The sequence below is a fragment of the Saccopteryx bilineata genome, chromosome 9, assembly GCF_036850765.1.
Source record: "Saccopteryx bilineata isolate mSacBil1 chromosome 9, mSacBil1_pri_phased_curated, whole genome shotgun sequence".
In the NCBI taxonomy this organism is placed as follows: domain Eukaryota; kingdom Metazoa; phylum Chordata; class Mammalia; order Chiroptera; family Emballonuridae; genus Saccopteryx; species Saccopteryx bilineata.
Genome location: NC_089498.1, coordinates 62,169,814 through 62,188,648, shown reverse-complemented (window position 1 = coordinate 62,188,648; position 18,835 = coordinate 62,169,814). Strand labels below are relative to the sequence as shown.

The 18,835-nt window shown below is 39.3% G+C and overlaps 1 protein-coding gene across 1 annotated transcript in view; it reads left to right on the top strand.

Moving 5' to 3' along the window:
• Positions 1-4,323: 4,323 nt before the first annotated feature.
• The window catches only part of RHOBTB1 (Rho related BTB domain containing 1), a 155,426-nt gene continuing 140,914 nt past the window's right edge, over positions 4,324-18,835 (top strand). The window contains exons 1-2 of the mRNA XM_066242253.1: positions 4,324-4,368; positions 15,084-15,204. The gene's annotated coding sequence lies outside the window, so the exon portion shown is untranslated. The remainder of the gene's footprint in view (positions 4,369-15,083; positions 15,205-18,835) is intronic.

Sequence of the window (18,835 nt, the reverse complement as noted above, 5' to 3'; positions counted from 1 at the left end):
TCTGGCTCACAAGCCATAGGTTCCCAACCCCTGCATTAGGCTAAGAATTGTTACTGTGTAGCAAAAGCTTCAATTCCACCAATTTCCTGTTATTTGCTTATGCCTGTGTATTAGTATTATCTTGTTTACAGAAATCCTTTCAATCTACCTTCTTATTTTGTGACTGCTAGTTTGGATAAAATAGGATAATAGAATCTTAATTCCTTAATGAACATACATAAAATCAAATAGACACAAGGAAAATTTTTTAAAGTTTATTTTTAATCCAATTAACTACACGTTGGTGCCTCCATGCAGTGGGTCACCCAGTATTTCCTCAACACACCTCTGCAAGAAACGACAGGAGACCAACTGACCTATGGGCAAATGAGCGTGCCAGTAACCATCTGTATATTACATACCTGCAAGAGCTTAGGGTTCTTTTTTATACAAAACAGAAATGGAAATTCTGTTTACTCCTCAGAACCTACTTTGGAAATCAAGAGTACAAGCAGTTGTAGAAAACTGAGCCTGTTATCTGAAGCATCTGATGCTTTGCTTGAATATCAATAGGCCGGGATTATGTTCTAGGCATACATCAACATATGAGTCCTTCAACTTGAAAAGGGAGGAAAGAAAAGGAATTTTTATGGAGTTTAGAGGTTGAGCTCTCTTGTAACAGCATTTTCACCATAGTGACTGGATCTCTCTCCCCTAAGCTTCAATCATTCAGAAGTCAGAATAAATAACAACAAAAATGTTGAAAAAGACATTAGTTTATCTGGAATATTCATTTTATTCTCAGGCCCAGAAAAGATTAATCTTCAAGCCCAATTATTCTCAAAGGGGTTGCCAAGTTTGTTCATTGGTTAAAGATCACAGCATCATACCATCCTGTGCATTAATAATCTTGAAATGATTAGCCATATACTGTATCTGTGTAGACTGCACTTAAATTCTTTCTTTTATAGCCTTTGTATTAGTCAGCTGGGGCTGCCATGAAATACCAAAGATGGGATGACTTAAACAACAGAAATTTAAGTCTCACAGTTCTAGAAGTTGGGAAGTTCAAGATCAAGGTACCAGCCGATATGGTTTCGGGTGAGAGCTTTCTCCCAGGCTTACAAACAGCTGTGTCTTCTCACTGAGTACTCTCATGGTCCTTCCTCAGTACTGAAGTGAACCTGCTGGTGTCTCTTCTTTTGAGGACATTAATCCTATCAGATTGGGGCCCTAAGCTTTTAATTTCTTTTAACTTTAATTACATCCATAAAGACTCTATTTTTAAATACAGGTCACAATGGTGGTTAGAGTTTCATCACATGAATTCTGGGAAAACAAACATTCAGCCCATAACATAATTTATATGTTTTCTTTCAAGAAATACTTATTGAATGCCTTCTATGTGCCTGGGACTATAACCAAGTAGCTGTTCTCATTCTAGAGGGGAGACAGCAGACAATAACTTTGTGTTGTGCATACACACGTATATTAAAAAGAAAGACTTAAGTAAGATTAAAGAGACAGAGAGTAAGAAGGTCAGAGAGGGGCTAATTTAGAAAAAGTGGTCAAGGACTGCCTTTCTGAAGAGGATAAGGGAGTAATATCTGATGTAACAGAGGAGCAAGCCCCTAAATATTTAAAGCAAGAGAGTCCAGGCTCAAAAGCTAAGAGGCAGTAGCATGATGTTTAAAAGAACAGCAAAAAGGCCAGAAGAACCAAAGAGGCTGTGACAGGGTGTGGGAAGAGGCAGTAATAGAGAAGGAAATAAGAGGTGAGGTGGCAGGAAGTAGAACTTGGTGACTAGGATCAACTTTGTACTGCAATGGGAAGCCACCGGGTGTTTTCTGAGCAGAAGATTGACATGAGCTAACACTTATACTTTCAAAGGGTCACCTAAGTTCTACATGGATAATAAACCATAGAGGCAAGTTTGAGAACAGGAAGACAAGTTTGGAGGCTTGTTCACAAATCCAAATGGGTGATGCTAGTTTGAAAGAGTGGTAGTGGAAGAGGTTAGATTTAAAACAACTAAAGGTGGATCCCGACCTGTGGTGGTGCAGTGGATAAAACATCGACCTGGAACACTGAGGTCGCTGGTTCAAAACCCTTGGCTTGCCTGGTTAAGGCACATACAGGAAGCAACAACTATGAGTTGATGCTTCTTGCCCCTTTCTCTTTCTTTCTCCCTCTCTCTCTCCTCTCTCTAAAAATTAATAAGTTTAAAAAAAAAAAAAAAGACATCCAAAGGTGGAACTATCTGGATTACCTGATGGACTAGGTTGAGATATGAAAGAAAAGATTGAAAAAAATAAAAAACTTTTGCAGCATCAACAGTCAAGTTTGGCAACTTTTACAGGGTTCAAAACAAAAGAGCAGTCTAAAGGTCACACAGCTTGGAGGCTGCCCTCTCCTAGCACTCCATACTTCCACATACAACTTCCAGGCGCAATGAATTGTTTGCACTTGTGTGGTTAGCAGCATTCTCTCCTCCATTAGAATATGAAATCCTAGAAGGTACAGCTGATATCCGTCTGTCTAGTTCATTCTTTTTTTTTTTTTTTTTTTTTTTTTGTATTTTTCTGAAGCTGGAAACGGGGAGAGACAGTCAGACAGACGCCCACCAGGGGCGATGCTCTGCCCACCAGGGGGCGATGCTCTGCCCCTCTGGGGTGTCGCTCTGCCGCGACCAGAGCCACTCTAGCACCTGGGGCAGAGGCCAAGGAGCCATCCCCGGGCCATCTTTGCTCCAATGGAGCCTTGGCTGCCGGAGGGGAAGAGAGAGACAGAGAGGAAGGGAGGGGGGGTGGAGAAGCAGATGGGCGCTTCTCCTATGTGCCCTGGCCGGGAATCGAACCCGGGTTCCCCCGCATGCCAGGCCGATGCTCTACCGCTGAGCCAATCGGCCAGGGCCTGTCTAGTTCATTCTTGTATCAACAGTACCAAGCTCAATGCCAGGCACTTTTTGAGCTTTGAGAATGAACAAATGTCCAAAGCTTTGAGTAATCTTGAAATTATATCTTACTAGAAAGAGTTGAAGGAAATACAGATGCTGAAAGGGGAATATTTTTATTAGATGACAGATAAGACTATAAAGATTCCATATATTTTTTAACTTAATTTTTATATTATTAAACCTAGAGACAACCAGTTTTACTTCTCCAAAGAAATGTTGTGTCTCTGGACACGTTGATTTGTAAAGTTTTACTCTGATTGGACATCATAACCATATTATATATTTAAACTATTTTATAATTCTTAGAAAAGTATTACTTCAGCTAAAAATAATAGTTATCACTATCCCTCCATTATTTAAACTCAAGCAAAATAGTAAAAACAGAAGTGTGAGGTCTACAGATAATTTTGAATCTTATTTTTAATGATAGCAGACTGCCTCTTTCATAAACTTTTATACCAGCTGTTAAATCTCTTCAAATTGATTTTGTTGCATTTTCTTTTCACCCCTCCTTCATATCCCTGGGGAAATGATGATTGGTTCTAAAGATTTGGAGGTACAAGGTAGTGACTGGCCTAGGTAATAACTCTGCCCTAAATATGATCACCTCTGAGTAATCCTGATCACTAGATTATACAGAGGTGATCATATTTAGGACAGAGCTAATTGTTTTCTAGCATTTTTTATTTTAAAAAATAATAATAAGTTCCTTTAACTCTTTCTGCATTGTCACTTGGGAAAGGCTTTGAAAGGTCAAGCACAAAAGACCGCAGTACCTGACAAGAGTCTTTGTGTAAACCGTACAACATGACACTGAGTGATGTGTGGTTTGTGATGTCAGCGGAACTCGCAGATAGAATCGCTGTGTCGGTCTCTTGGCTAGAAATATTCCTACGAGAAAAGGCTGACCCTAGACACCGCCAGCAACTTTGTCCAGACTTGGCCTCCATTTGTAGAAGCAACCAGCCCCTCCTGACGCTCCGCCAGTCCCAGAGGTGGGTCTTGGAGACACTGATACTGGCGCACGGTCCCTCTGGCCCAGCATGGAGAGGGCGGGGTGACTTGGGTCAGCAAAGGCTGGGGGTCCCCGGAAAGAGGCCAGCGCAAGTGGGGTGACAGCTCCGGGGGTCTGGGAGGCAACAAGTGCCCCGCCCGAATGACTCCTGAACAGGCCGAGGGAGGGGAAGGGACGCACAGCCTCTGACCTCAGGGCGGCCGCAGCGGGAGTGAGGTGGCCAACGAGATTGCGGGAAGGGGAGCGGGCGCGTGGAAGGTCTGAGGACGGGGGAGGCGAGGCGGGAAAGGGGCGGGTGACCCGGTGAGGCTGGCGGGCGGGGTTGTCCGCTCTCCCCGGTGGCTTTACAAAACCCGCACCACACCAGCCCTGCAGCTAGGTGGACTGCAAGCAGCTGCTGAGCCGCCAGGGTCCCCAGGTAGCGTCTGCGTGGTGTAGGGATCGCGCGGCCTGGGTGGGGCAAGGGACCGCCTAGGTGGGTGGGACGATGGGGTGGGAGGTAAATACGCGCACCTCCACCCCCACTTCTATATTCACAGACTCAAGAGACGCTAGGGCATAGAGAATCCCGACAGGGAAGTGACCTGGTTACCTTACAGTGGCCTCCAGACAGCTGCCCGGCTACTCTGAGAAAGCACAGGGCCCCGGCGGGGCTTTATTCTGAAATACTTTGGATGTTTCCTGTACCCTTCTACTCTAACTGGCCCGAATATACACATTCATTCATTCTCTTTCTTTTTTCCTTTCTGTCTCCTCTCCCCTCCCTCCCTCCTTTTCCCTCTCTCTCTGTCTCTCTCTCTCTCTCTCTCTCTGTCTCTCTCTCTCTCTCTCTCTCTCTCTCTCTCTCACACACACACACACACACACACACACACACACACACCACCCCCTCTACAGCTTTGCAGCAGGTAGAGGAGGGGCCTAAGGGATCAGAAGGATATAGTAACTGTCAATCAGAAGAGATTAGAATCTGGGCAGAAGGGTCTAGGTTGGAGTCTTCAGAAAGTAGACGCAGCATTTGCAGCTCTTCCTGTCCAGCCCCCAGGTGACATGTAATTGATTTTTCTTGCTTTGTATAAAAGCCACCGTCTGTAAAAAGGTTTAGGTCAAGCGTGATTCTTTGATCCATACAGGCTTTCTTTGCTCTCGCTCCAATACCTTCTGGCGCCTGGAAGAGGGGTAGATTGGAAGATTCTAAAGAGTTGGAAATGGCCCTGGCCGGTTGGCTCAGCGGTAGAGGGTCGGCCTAGCGTGCGGAGGACCCGGGTTCGATTCCTGGCCAGGGCACACAGGAGAAGCGCCCATTTGCTTCTCCACCCCTCTGCCGCGCTTTCCTCTCTGTCTCTCTCTTCCCCTCCCACAGCCAAGGCTCCATTGGAGCAGAGATGGCCCGGGCGCTGGGGATGGCTCCTTGGCCTCTGCCCCAGGCGCTAGAGTGGCTCTGGTCGCAATATGGCGACGCCCAGGATGGGCAGAGCATCGCCCCCTGGTGGGCAGAGCGTCGCCCCTGGTGGGCGTGCCGGGTGGATCCCGGTCGGGCGCATGCGGGAGTCTGTCTGACTGTCTCTCCCGTTTCCAGCTTCAGAAAAATGAAAAAAATGAAGAAAAAAAAAAAAAGAGTTGGAAATGAGTGTTCAAAGGAACTTAGTCTTTAAAACTTGGGAGTTTTTAAAAGGGGGGGGGATTCAAACTTAATTTGAATTAAGTTTTATTTTTTTAATATACACGCATGCATTTTAAGTAAATAATTAGTGATATCATTAGATAATGAATCCAGTAGGTATGGCATCGTTAGAATTTAAAACTAAGTTTTCTGTGTAATTTTAGAAAAACTGACTGCTTCCTTATGTGCTTTTGAGGGGGTTATATTCCTAAGATGTATCTGTGTTGGGAATCCTGTCACATTATCTGGGTGTCTTGTGAGGTTTCCGCTGGTGAGACCACCTAACCTAGGACAGAGTCCACCAGTGGTGGGATTCAGCAAGTTCACACCAGTTCAGCAGAACCAATACCTAATTTTTTGCTGAGTTCAGCGAACCTGTTGCTAAAATGGCATTTGGCATCAGGGAGGTGGGCGCCAGGTGGGCGCCTGGGCAGCCACCCAATGTGGAAATCACAAATTTACATTCCTTACTCCTTTTTAATGTTCATCTGTGCAACAGCGTATTCTAAGAGCCTGTAGTAATGTTCATTCCATCCATAAGTGAAAAAAATTGCAAGTAAGGATGCCAATCAAGAAGCAACATGGAAATATCTTTAAAAGTTTTATTGTTTTCTGTCAGGTATTATTTAATATTTTTTCATTAATATTTTAAAACTCATAACATAATCTAGTTTTGTATACCTCTTTTATTCTTATTAAGGAATTGAATGCATAAAATAATAAACTACCTTTTGGTATATCTTTTCTTATACTTAAAGCAGTCATTAGACTAGAGAACCGGTTGTTATATTATTTGAATCCCACCACTGTAGTCCACTATATACTGTATTCCCTTTTTATTACAAGTGTTTTATGTAGATGTGACCCACTCCCCAGACCTCTAACCTTATTGTGAGAGAAAAAAAGATATCTGAAATGTGCTCTAGGCAAGTATGGGAGCAAGGAGGGAGGATATAGATTTTTTCCCCACTAAACTTTTCACATATTGGCAATTTAAAACCAAAAGCATTGTTTACCACCTGTCAGACTCAGTTGGAAGTATAAGGATGAACTAATAAAAGATTTGTAAAATGTTTCCCAAATACAAAATTCCATAAATATGCTAAATAGTAATAATCCACCCATTGTTAAATTTATGTAGCTGCTTCTGCCATGCATACAAGATGATTTATAATGCCTGTTTCCTGTCAATTAAACAATGAGTTTGGAGTAAAATAATGAGTTCAATTCACATCCTGTGAAACTTTGAAATAAAATTTCTCCCATAAGACACCATCAGCAGAGAATCATAAAATAAGCAACATTTCAAAAAGTTATGTATGGAATGGCATTTACCTTATGGTTGGGGGAAAAGGGACCCAGTAAACTTCTAAAACTAAAAAATAGTCCTCATTTTTGTGTGCCTGAACCACAAATATTCCCTTATGTTTTAGGTTAGACTACAGGCAGGGCAAACAGCTTTTGTGGAATAGCCTTATAGCTGTCCAGTTTAACCCATGAAGACACCTCCTGGTACTTTGAGGCAGAAGTTCAACCTATGGTTTTGTTCACAGACAATGACAAAAATTCTCATAGTTACTTAGATTAATTATTCATTCTTACAATACCATGGGCTTGGTTTTTAAGCATCTTTAATACCAGCAATCATTTTAATATCCTACAGACAATTGAATTAGTTTGTTCCTAGTGGATTGCGTGACATACTAACATCACATTTTTTTCTTCGTAGGTATTAAGTGTGTCATTCTTTTGTTTACTGGTTCTCTAGAGTAAAACCTGTTTCTTATATGATAATGTAACCATAAATATTGTTATGACTGGTCTTTTCTGTTTTATGAGAACAACTTTACATTCACCACTAGCTGATTAAGCAGTGAACAAAAGCAAGAAGTTGGGGATGCTTTACTTAACACTTTCCCACTTTCAGTGGCCTTTTCTTCTCGTTTCCTCCAAGAAGCACTCTCAGAGGATAGCTGTCAAATAGGCTCCGGCCTCATATTCCAAAACTTCCTCTCTGCCATCACTTTATCCAAATAACTATACCTCTGCCTTATTCATTTTTCAACAGCTTGGTACGGGTGAAGGTGCACTGGGTGAAAAATCAAAAAAGCTTGCATTTATTGGGCAGCTGATAAATCAGATACTGTGCCACATTATCTCATTAAATCCCTGTAACAAACTAATGCAGTAGATATCATGGGTTTCAAAGAGGAAACTGAGTCTCAAAGAAGCTTTACTGGCCAGGGACAAGTAATTTGTGAGTCAACGAGCCAGGATTTGAACTGAAAGCATTCTGGCACTTCCTGCTGCATTGTGATCCCTAAGAAGGATTCACATTCCGGGCTGAAGTGTGGAAGCATTCTATCATTAACTACAAGCCATTTGACCAGGGATAAGCCCCTTAAACCTCTGGGCCCCTTATTTCCTTTCTGTAGTTTTGGATGAAACTCTAAGCTGAAACTATTTCAGGGTTTTGACTGCCAAGCACATCAACTGCTCCTCCCACAGGCTTTCAGAATATACTCCCCTTTGCCCTTTCCTACAACCCCTTTCCTTATCTCCCTTTATGTCCAAGTGAATATTACCTCCTCCAAAAGGCTTTTCCCAAACACCTTTCAGGTTTCTGTTATTTTCTACCCCGGCCCTTAGTGATCCCTTATTACACTGATTACAAGCTGCAGTTATTTTTAATACTTATCTGTCAGTTTACATGGGGTTGTTGTTCAGTCTTCTCCCCTGTATCTCCCCCTATCAGATTATAAGCAGAATGAGGCCACAACTTTTTTCATTATTGTATTCCCAGGGCCTACCACCGAGATAAGTATCACATAGTATAATATATGATCAATAGTATATGCTGAATGAATAATCCTCTCTTATAAGGACATGTGGCGATATATTATCCTTTACTTGGAATAAGCTAAATGAGGTATCATGGATCTTCAATGGAGAGAGGGAGTCTAAATTATGAATGGGGATCCAAGTATATTAATGGAGACAAAGGGGCTACCCTTGGACACAAAGGACAAATGGACACACTGCACATTGTCCAACATCTGTATTTTACAGCAGAGAAAACTGACCTCAAAACAAGAAAAACTTGGGTTTGGAAGACACTATAGAGACCAGTTAATGATATAAACCATTGTTTTATTGACCAGGAGACCGAAGCTCAGAAAAATGTAGAACTTCTGCCTCCTGACTTTCAGATCATCCAGAATAAAAAATTTGGGGACCACATCATAAATAAGAGTAGTGCGCTTTGAGCAATATTTTCCTTCAGAAATTCCAAAAAGCCTTGGGTTTCCCAGAGCAATGCTGACTAGCAGCAACAGTATTTTTGTTTTTGGTTGTTGTTTTTTTGTATTTTTCCAAAGCTGGAGACGGGGAGGCAGTCAGACAGACTCCTGCATGCGCCTGACCGGGATCCACCCAGCATGCCCACCAGGGGGCGATGCTCTGCCCATCTTGGGGCGTCACTCTGCCGCAATCAGAGCCATTCTAGCACCTGAGGCAGAGGCCACAGAGCCATCCTCAGCGCCCAGGCAAACTTTGCTCCAGTGGAGCCTTGGCTGCGGGAGAGGAAGAGAAAGAGAGGAAGGAGAGGGGGAGGGGTGGAGAAGCAGATGGGTGCTTCTCCTGTGTGCCCTGGCCGGGAATCGAACCCAGGACTCCTGCACGCCAGGCCGACGCTCTAACACTGAGCCAACCGGCCAGGGCCAGCAGCAATAGTATACAGCAGAACATCCTACATCAGATAGTTTTAAATTTTATATGGCCTCTATAAATTTTGGCATCCTATTTACTATTTTAATGATCCATCAGGCAGCCTTTTAATATCTATCATTAGTTTACTAACTCTGTTTAAATGCTCAGAAGCTCCAAACGGAAAATCTATGGTGCTGAGCACTTAATACTAGTGTGATAGATTCAAGGTACATGTAAGAGATAATTGATATTTGAACTCCAAATAATGATGGTTTGTTTTTAAGGAGCAAAATAACTTCTCTTCTTACATTTAGAGAGCACTCTTTGCTAAAGTATTATATCCCATTAAAAAAAAGTTCTTAAACTTTAGAGGGCAAAAAACCATCTGAAGGCTCTTTTTGAAAACCCAGATTGCTTGTAGTCATTCTTCACAGTTCTGAATTAATAGTTCTGAGATTAGACTCAAACAACTGCATTTTAAATGAACACCTTTGGTATTTCTCAGTCAAATGGTCTGAAGACCTCACGTTGAGGTCCAATGACAATTTTATTATGTTTTAAATTTTCTCAGATTCCTTCTAAGAGGATTTCTTTTAATAAAATGTGTTGGAGTAACATTGGTTAATAACATTATATAACTTTCAGGTGTACAATTTGATCATCCATCATTTGTATATTGCATTGTGTGCTCACTACCCAAAGTCTAATCTCCTTCCATAACCATATATTTGACTACCTTTACCTTCCTCATCTTCATCCTACCCCCCTTTCACCTCTGATAACCACAATATTGTGTCTGTTATTTGTTGTTTCATTTGTTCATTTGTTGTTTTCTGTTTATTATCCCACATATGAGTGAAATCATATGATTCTTGTTCTTTTCCATCTGACTTATTTCACTTAGCATGATACTCAAGATCCATCCATGTTGTTGCAAATGGCAATATTACATCCTTTCTGTGGCCGAGTAGTATCCCATTGTATATTTGTACCATATCTTCTTTATCCAATCATCCAAGGACACTTAGGTTGTTTCCAGGTCTTGGCTACCATAAATTATGTTGCAATGAACACAAGGGTACATATATCTTTATGAATAAATATTTTTAAATTTTTTCATGTAGATACCCAGAAGAAGAATTGCTAGGTCATGTGGTAGTAGGTCAATGCCTAATTTTGTGAGGAACCCCCATACTGTTTTTCATAGTAGCTATACAAATTTACATTCCCACCAGTAGTATAAGAGGATTCGTTTTTCTTTTTTTTTTTTCAAAATTTAAAAAAAATTGTTTTTTATTCATTTTAGAGAGGAGAGGGAGAGACAGAGAGAGAGAGAGAGACAGAGAGAGAGAGAGGAGAGACAGAGAGAGAGAAGGGGGGGAGGAGCAGAAAGCATCAACTCCCATATGTGCCTTGACCAGGCAAGCCCAGGGTTTCGGACCGGCGACCTCAGCATTTCCAGGTCGATGCTTTATCCACTGCGCCCCCACAGGTCAGGCCAGATTCGTTTTTCTTAAGAGGATTAAAAAAAAGATATTTGATAAAATGTTAAATATGCTTAAATCTAGCAAATGGCAAAAATGATCAAAATTGGTTTACTAGGTATGATGGGCATCTGTGTCCTTGTAGCAAAAGTCATATACACAATCACAATAGAAAACTTTTGTATTATTCCTTGGATTCCAAGCTGCCTGAGCTCTTGGGGACACTAGAGTAATCTGCAGTGGTAGACAGAAGAGGCTGGCTCTTCAAGCTACTTTGGGCTGAGGGGTACATAATGTTACATATATGGCAGTTACGTTTTATTTAGTCTGTGCCGAATACCTTGAGGGCATTTCTCACAGTTTCTTAAAGATGATACATTCATATATTTATTGAATTAATTTAATGGATAATAAAATACATCAGATTCTTTCCCTGAGGATACCTTTCCTTCACATTAGGAAATATAACTTCAAAAACAAGAAAGAAATGAAAACAAAGAAAGGTATCTAACTTTCATGCAAAATACCATTTGTCAGATATTTCTAGACTGAAGTATTAAAAATAAACTTGAAAAGTGGATTTGAAGATCTACCATTTATATTTTCTAGGAGAGCAATGGGTTATAACAAACTTGTATGTCCATTAGGGTCTTTGCATTAACTGGTCCTTCTCTGGAATGTTCTTTGCTCCAATTCTGCTTGGCCCAGAGAAAATGACACCTTCTCAGAGATCTTTAAGCACCCAATCTCATTCACTTTTCTCTTTTGTTATATATATAACCATGCAATTACTTTATTTTTATTTTTTGTCTACCCTCTTCTCTACTGAATTAGAAGTACCTTGAAATTAGAGGTAAACCCTATGTTTACTGCAGTTTTCTGGGTATCTGTACAGTGCCAGGCACTTCACAGGTAATTAATAAATATTCTGTCAATTAGTTGAATATAAATAAACAAGATCTTCTTTTCTGGGATGATTCCACTACAAATTAGTAGTAATTTTAAATATTTTGGGTCAAATTCATCTTTCATAATTGATTTACAATCATAAAACTCCTCCTTAATATAAATTTGCATGCACAAAATTTCACATATAAATTGAGAGTCCACAGACCACAGGCTAAGAAACCTAGCCATAAAAGTGTATGTATAAATAGTTAAAACAAACGAACAAACAAAACCTAACTGAAATACTGAGCTAAATATCACAAAAAAAATTAATTACTATAAATGCCAGTGTCTTAATGTTCATACATTTATGATAATAAATTATATGATGCCTTGGGAAATTTTGCAACCATCCAAAGGAAAAAAAGACTATCTCTAAATGTTATATATTTTATTTATATACTGGAAATGATTTTGGCTTATAGAAAAAATTTAATAAAAATATGCTGTAGCCTGGCTGGTTGGCTCAGCAGTAGAGCATCAGCCTGGCCTGTTGATGTCCTGGGTTCAATTCCTAGTCAGGGCACACAGGAGAAGTGAGCATCTGCTTCTCCACCTCTCCTCTGCTCTCTCTTCCCCTCCTGCAGCCATGGCTCGAATGGTTTGAGGGAAGTTGGTCCTGGATACTGAGGATGACTCCATGGCCTCACCTGCTGAGCAACTGAGCAGTGGCCCAGATGGGCAGAGCCTCACTTAGGTGGGGGTCTGTCAGGTGGACCCCGGTTGGGGAGCGTGAGGGAGTCTGTCTCTGCCTCCCCACCTCTCACTTCATAAAATATATATATATATATTTCAAAAAGGTAATGAAAAATGAGTCAAAGTCAAAATTAAGGCTAAGAACATAAGATGGGGCCAGGAAAGAGATTCATACTCAAAATTCATGTCACGAAATTCAACACTATTGCTAAAAGATAGTAACAAATTTTGTTCTAGGTCTTTTAGCAGCCAGCGTGAAAGAGAAATAATCCATTATGTTTTATAAAAAGTCATATTTCATACATAGTTATATATGAATATAAGTACAGTACATATATGTAATAGCAAATTGCTTCTTAAAACAAAGAAGCTTGAGTATAGTGAAAAGAAGTACAGATACTATTTCTAATGCTTGTTTTTGGAAAGCACCCTTGTACCTAATTTTGAAATAATGCACAATAAAATGTTTTAAAAAACAAATAGCACTTTAGATATTTATAATTAAGATTGCATGGCTCTAAATTTTGTTTAGCAGCAGGCCTTACAGAAAGAGGCCTCATTATGTTGGTAAGACCCTCCAAGAACTCAGGGGAGGAGGGTTGGGGGACAGACAAGGAAGGCAAAGCTTTTCCTCCATTTTCTCACACTCCCCTCAATCCCTACAATATTTCAGTTTTTCTATTGTTACACAGTATTTAAATGAAATGCCTGAAGCTCTCACTCTCCCCACTCAGGGGTATGCACCTAGGACGTTGACTAATGCAAGTTATTCTAGCTAACCTTAGTTTCCTTGGATAGAAGTCCGTTGGGGACTTCTCTGCCTTCTCTCTTTGAAAGAGCAAATACAATAACTAGCTTCTCAGAACATTATGTGGATTTGAGGCATTCTCTGAGGAGCTATAAATGGATCACATTGACAGCTTTATTTGTCATTCTAAAAGGGAATGTGTTTTTCCCCTTTTGTGTTAAATCAAAATCAGATGGCATTTCTTATTTCAATGTAAAATGTTTTTACTCTCATAATTGCAAGAGTACATTTATAACTGATACATTCTAATTTACAAAATTTGTGCTTCATTATTGGGAGGTCTGTCTTTGTCATTTAACTGAGAGAAAACAAGTTAAGCAACATTTTCATTTTCTCTATTTGTTGAGATCCTAATACAATTGCTAGAATTCTGTCACCATATGGAAGAAGAGACAATAATATTTCATGTAATGACATGAATTTCAGAATCAAGTGTACAAAAAGCACGCCCTCCCAGCAGAACAGACAGATTCTAGAGACTTAAACATTTTTAAAATTCTTCTCTCCTTTGCCTCTCTACCATGTCTCTGGTCCTAATCCTGGCCTCCTATTCTCGAAATGGCTCTTGTTCAATATATGCAGTGGCAAAAACGGCAAGAATAGAATTGGAAAGTACAACTTTCAAATCTTAGCATATTTCTTATATGCTAAAACCAGTTGCTTCAGCACAGGTGAAATTTTTATTTTGGAAAAACTCCCTATTATTTCCAATTGTGTACTACTGAATCTGGTTGATAAGAAATTCCTCCTATTTTAATTTCTTAAATCCATCAAAATGCTGTGCTCATATTCAGCATTATTAAGTAGACTAAGGGTACATTTTTCTCACTGAATTTATATGTTCGTTTTCACATTCATTTTATACACTCATGCTTTCAATAAAGTCATCTTTATGAGTATTCACAATGTGCCAGACATTGTTAGGATGCACTGAATTGCATCAGGTATTCACTGTTCTTGTTTGGCCTACATGCTGATGTGGAAAAATGACAGTAAAAGAATGGCACAAATAGGTATGAAACTAAAACAGTTCTAAATGCTACAAAGAAGAAATACAAGGTTCTAGAAAATGAGATGTAAATAACATTGAGGAACTAAACAAGGAGAATAGGCAGAAGTCATGATGTATGGGAAAGCCATAATGTACAGAAAGCAGAAGAGAGCAGGGGCAATATGAGAGACAGGGAAAGCCAAGGGCCTGGAGTACAGAGAGCAGGGGTGAACATCTAGAATCTAAAGATGCAATCTGGAGCCATCACCATGAAAGGCCATATACAGGAATTTGCCTTGATTCTAGGCCCAATGAGGAGGATGAGGTGTTTGTTCTTGTTTTTGTTTGTTTGTTTGTTTGTTTGTTTTGGAAGGGGAATTGTAGTTAGTTACATCATCAATTTTATATTTACCAAAAAAATATTTTCTTGCTATAATGAAGATTATAGGTTGGCAAGGGGTTAAAATTATGTAGACCAGTTGAACTTTTTCAGCAGAGATATACTGGTAGCTTTCTCTAGGGGAAGAAGGGTGGAATGTTGGTGATTTCTAAAAAGTCAATAGGTTCAAGAGATACATACATAGGAGATAAAACTGATGGGTCATCTTCTGAGAAAGTGTCATGGAACACTGGAAAAAGAGCAAGTGTGCAAAAGTAAATGCTAAATTCAGTGCCAAACATGTTGAGTTTAAGAAGTCTTAGAGACATCACAGGACAGAGCAAGCAGTCATTTGATTACGGGTGTGGAGCTTGTCAGAGAGCTCTAGGGTTTGGGTGTAAACTTATGAGTCATGTTCACATTCATAGGTCTGGGTATGATTGATATGATCCACAGGTGGACATGATTGCCTGGAGAAAGGTTATAAAGTGAATCCATCCAGAGGAAGTCTCAACACAGTGAGCAATGTGATGAGGCATAGGGTGAACTGACCGCTGGTGTGTGCTGCAAACAAGAGGTAAGAAAATAAAGATAAGCCCTAGTAATTATGTGCCATAAAAATATAACCAATAGTTTGTCTGTTAAAAGGAAGAGATTGAGGGGCACAGCTGGGAGAGAGATAAGTGGATGAGTAAGCACTTATTCATACAACAAATATAATATTAAACTATCTCATATGTGCCAGGTACTAGAATAGCCATCAGGAAGACATTTTTTATTCCTAATGGGAGATCCGCTAGAAGAGATATTTCATGTGATAATCTCAAATGCATAATAACTAAATATTTTGTGTTTTAATTCATTAAAACAGATGTGACATTTTCCTCCGGTATAAATACTTAATTTTTATAGAATCATTAAACAAATATACGTTGAAATAAGAGAGAAAAACAACACATCCATCTATACTTGGTTTTTTTTCATCCTCTCCCCTTCTATTCTTTTTGTGTTTCAGATGTGAACAGTCTTGGTATTATCACTTATTTAGAAAACACTTTTTTAGAATGAGGTCCCCAGAATCGTCTAATCTGTTACTTATAGAGTATGAATAATATTTGAGAATTTATTATTCTAGGGAAGTCAAAAATTTAAATAGAGCAATTTCTCTACTATATTAAAAGCATCTTTTTTTCATATTTAAATTTTATTTAGAAAATTAACTTTAGCAGGTGACTTTGATCAATAAGAGTACATGAGTTTCAAATGAATATTTCTATAGTGTTTAAATGGTTGATTATGTTGTATACCCATCACCCAACGTCAAATCATTTTCTGTCATCTTATATTTGTCCCTTTTTATACAATCTCCCCTCTCCTCCCCCTTCCTCATTCACTAAAGTTCCCTTCTCCCTCTCCACATTCCCTTCTCCCTGCTATTCACCTCACTTTTACCTGTGTCTGTAAGTTTCAGTTTTATATCCCACCTATGTGTGAAAGCATACAGTTCTTAGCTTTTTCTAATTTACTTATTTCACTCAGTATAATGTTCTCAAGGTCCATACATGTTGTCATAAATGTCACTATGTCATCTTGAGAGCTTTTGGCATTGCTATGAATAACTAGACAGAAGAAGGCCAGAGTTCTATAAATGAGATTTTTGTAGTAGGGGTAAAGTTAAGAGTCCTTAAGTATATACAGGAGGGTACAGTGAATTTTTACTTAGGAAATCCAGAAGATCCTAAAGAGGGGGTATTTGAACTGGGGGTTAAAAGATGAACATTTAAGACAGCAGAAAGCTATTAACCAAAGTCATGGAAGCAGAAGACAGTTATTGGAAGGAGTAGAGACAGCAAGGAAAAAATGGTTTAGTATTACAAAGGTTATGTGGAAAGTGATAAATGTTTTGATCTCAGATCTTAGAAAGTTCTTCTGAGAAGTTTTAGACTTTATCCTACAAGGATCATAAAGTTATTAGAATTTTTCAAACAAGTGAAGAAGTATGAGAAAGAAACGATCAAGAAATCTGGGAAATAATGAAGATTAGAAACAAGAGAGTAAGGAGATGGGAGGCCATTGTCTTGATGGTAGATGGTGGATGATGAATTTCTGATATGACAATGGCCTTAAGCATGTAAAAGAGAAATTGAGCTTTGTGTGAGCAAAGGAGCCATAATCAGTTGGATGTATGTGCTGTGGTGAGGTGCAGTGATGGAGAGGGAGAATTAAGATGGCATCAGGCATTCAAATCAGGGAGATTTTACATATAGAAATAAAAGCAAACTCAGGAGAGAAGGGATGAGGATCTAGCCTGAAAAAATATTTTTTAAAAATTATAATTAAGCCATGGGTATGAATAAAATTGTTGCCAAGTGGCGAACCTTGAATAAGGGTGGGGGTAAAAAAAAAAATAAGAGGAGAATTGACAGGCATTTCCTGGAAGATTGGACTTGAAATTGCAAGGAAACCAAGAAAAGCATGTAGATTTCAAGAAAGAGGCCTCTTGCTGTGGTTTGTTGCATTTATATAATCATTTGGTTGTGTGTGTTCTTTTTTCCTTTCTTCTCCTTTCCCTTTTGGAATGTGCCCCCCAATTGGGCTTTGCAGCTGTCAGTACCGGATTACATCCCAGTACTGTATCCATCAATAGAGTGCCTCATCAGTACTGTATCCATCAGTAGTGTTCCTCATCTCTACTGTGTCACATCAATAGAGTGCCTCATCAGTACTGTGTCATCAATACTGTTCCTCATCAGTATTGTGTCACATCAGTAGCATATCTCATCAGTACTGTCACATCAGTAGTGTACCTCATCAGTACTGTGTCACATCAGTAGTGTACCTCATCAGTACTGTCACATCAATAGAGTACCTCATCAGTACTATGTCACATCTATAGTGTACCTCATCAGTACTGTGTCATCAATACTGTTCCTCATCAGTATTGTGTCACATCAGTAGCATATCTCATCAGTACTGTCACATCAGTAGTGTACCTCATCAGTACTGTGTCACATCAGTAGTGTACCTCATCAGTACTGTCACATCAATAGAGTACCTCATCAGTACTATGTCACATCTATAGTGTACCTCATCAGTACTGTGTCACATCTATAGTTACTTCATCAATACTGTGTCACATCTATAGTTACCTCATCAGTACTGTCACATCAGTAGTTCACCTCATCAGTACTGTGTTACATCAGTAGAGTGCCTCATCAGTATTGTGTTATATCGTAGAGTGCCACATCAGTATTGTGTTATATCAGTAGAGTGCCACATCAGTACTGTGTCACATCCATAGTGTACCACATCAGTACTATATCCATCAATATTGTACCACACCAGTACTGTGCCACATCAGTAGTGTGCCTCCTCAGTACTATACCACATCAGCACACCACTTTTATTGCTCTAGCCCCTATTTATTAGGAGCAACAATCAGTGACTTAGCTCAGAAACTAACTACTCTTCTATTGAGAGCATGACTTAAAGAAGCTCCTCATGTGTTTGTTAGAAAGGCATAACAAGGGAAGAGAGCTGGATGATTTGTTAATCGGGTGTTAGTGGGTTTATATTTAGGATTTCCTTAATTTAAGCTTCAGGTTTGTCTTGAGGAGAAATACAAGTTTTATAGCAATAATAACCATCTCCAAGCAAAACTACTGTTTTACCCTTCAGTTTTCATAGTAGGTACTCAGTCCTACTCTAGTTAAATAAAATTGTTCACTTTATCTCAATTTCTCTCTATCATGTTTTACATGAAATTTTTTTTCTATGAATTTCATGTCAAAAAGACAAAATACTTGGTTTCTTTAGAGGGAGTAATGTATTTTCTCCTTTCTAATTATAGGAGTTATAGAAGAAATTGTTTTCCTTTTACCTATATTACCAAGAAATTCAAATCCAAATTATAAATTCAATCAGTTCCACTACTGACCAACACAGGTAGTACATATACCTCCTTCTTTTTTCCTCTCAACCCTGTTTTCTTATTTTTATACACATTTCATTATTTTCCTTTTTAGAAGCCAGCTCAAATTCTTAACATAAAGAGTAAAGGCATAAGTAAATACTTTCACTGTTAACCAAAAGTGTTTTCCCACATCATCTTGTTTCATCATCAGAACAGTCCATTGAATAGCTGGTATTACTACTCTCACCTGATAAGCAAACTGAACCTCAGACTTAAAGTTTACTCAGACAAATAC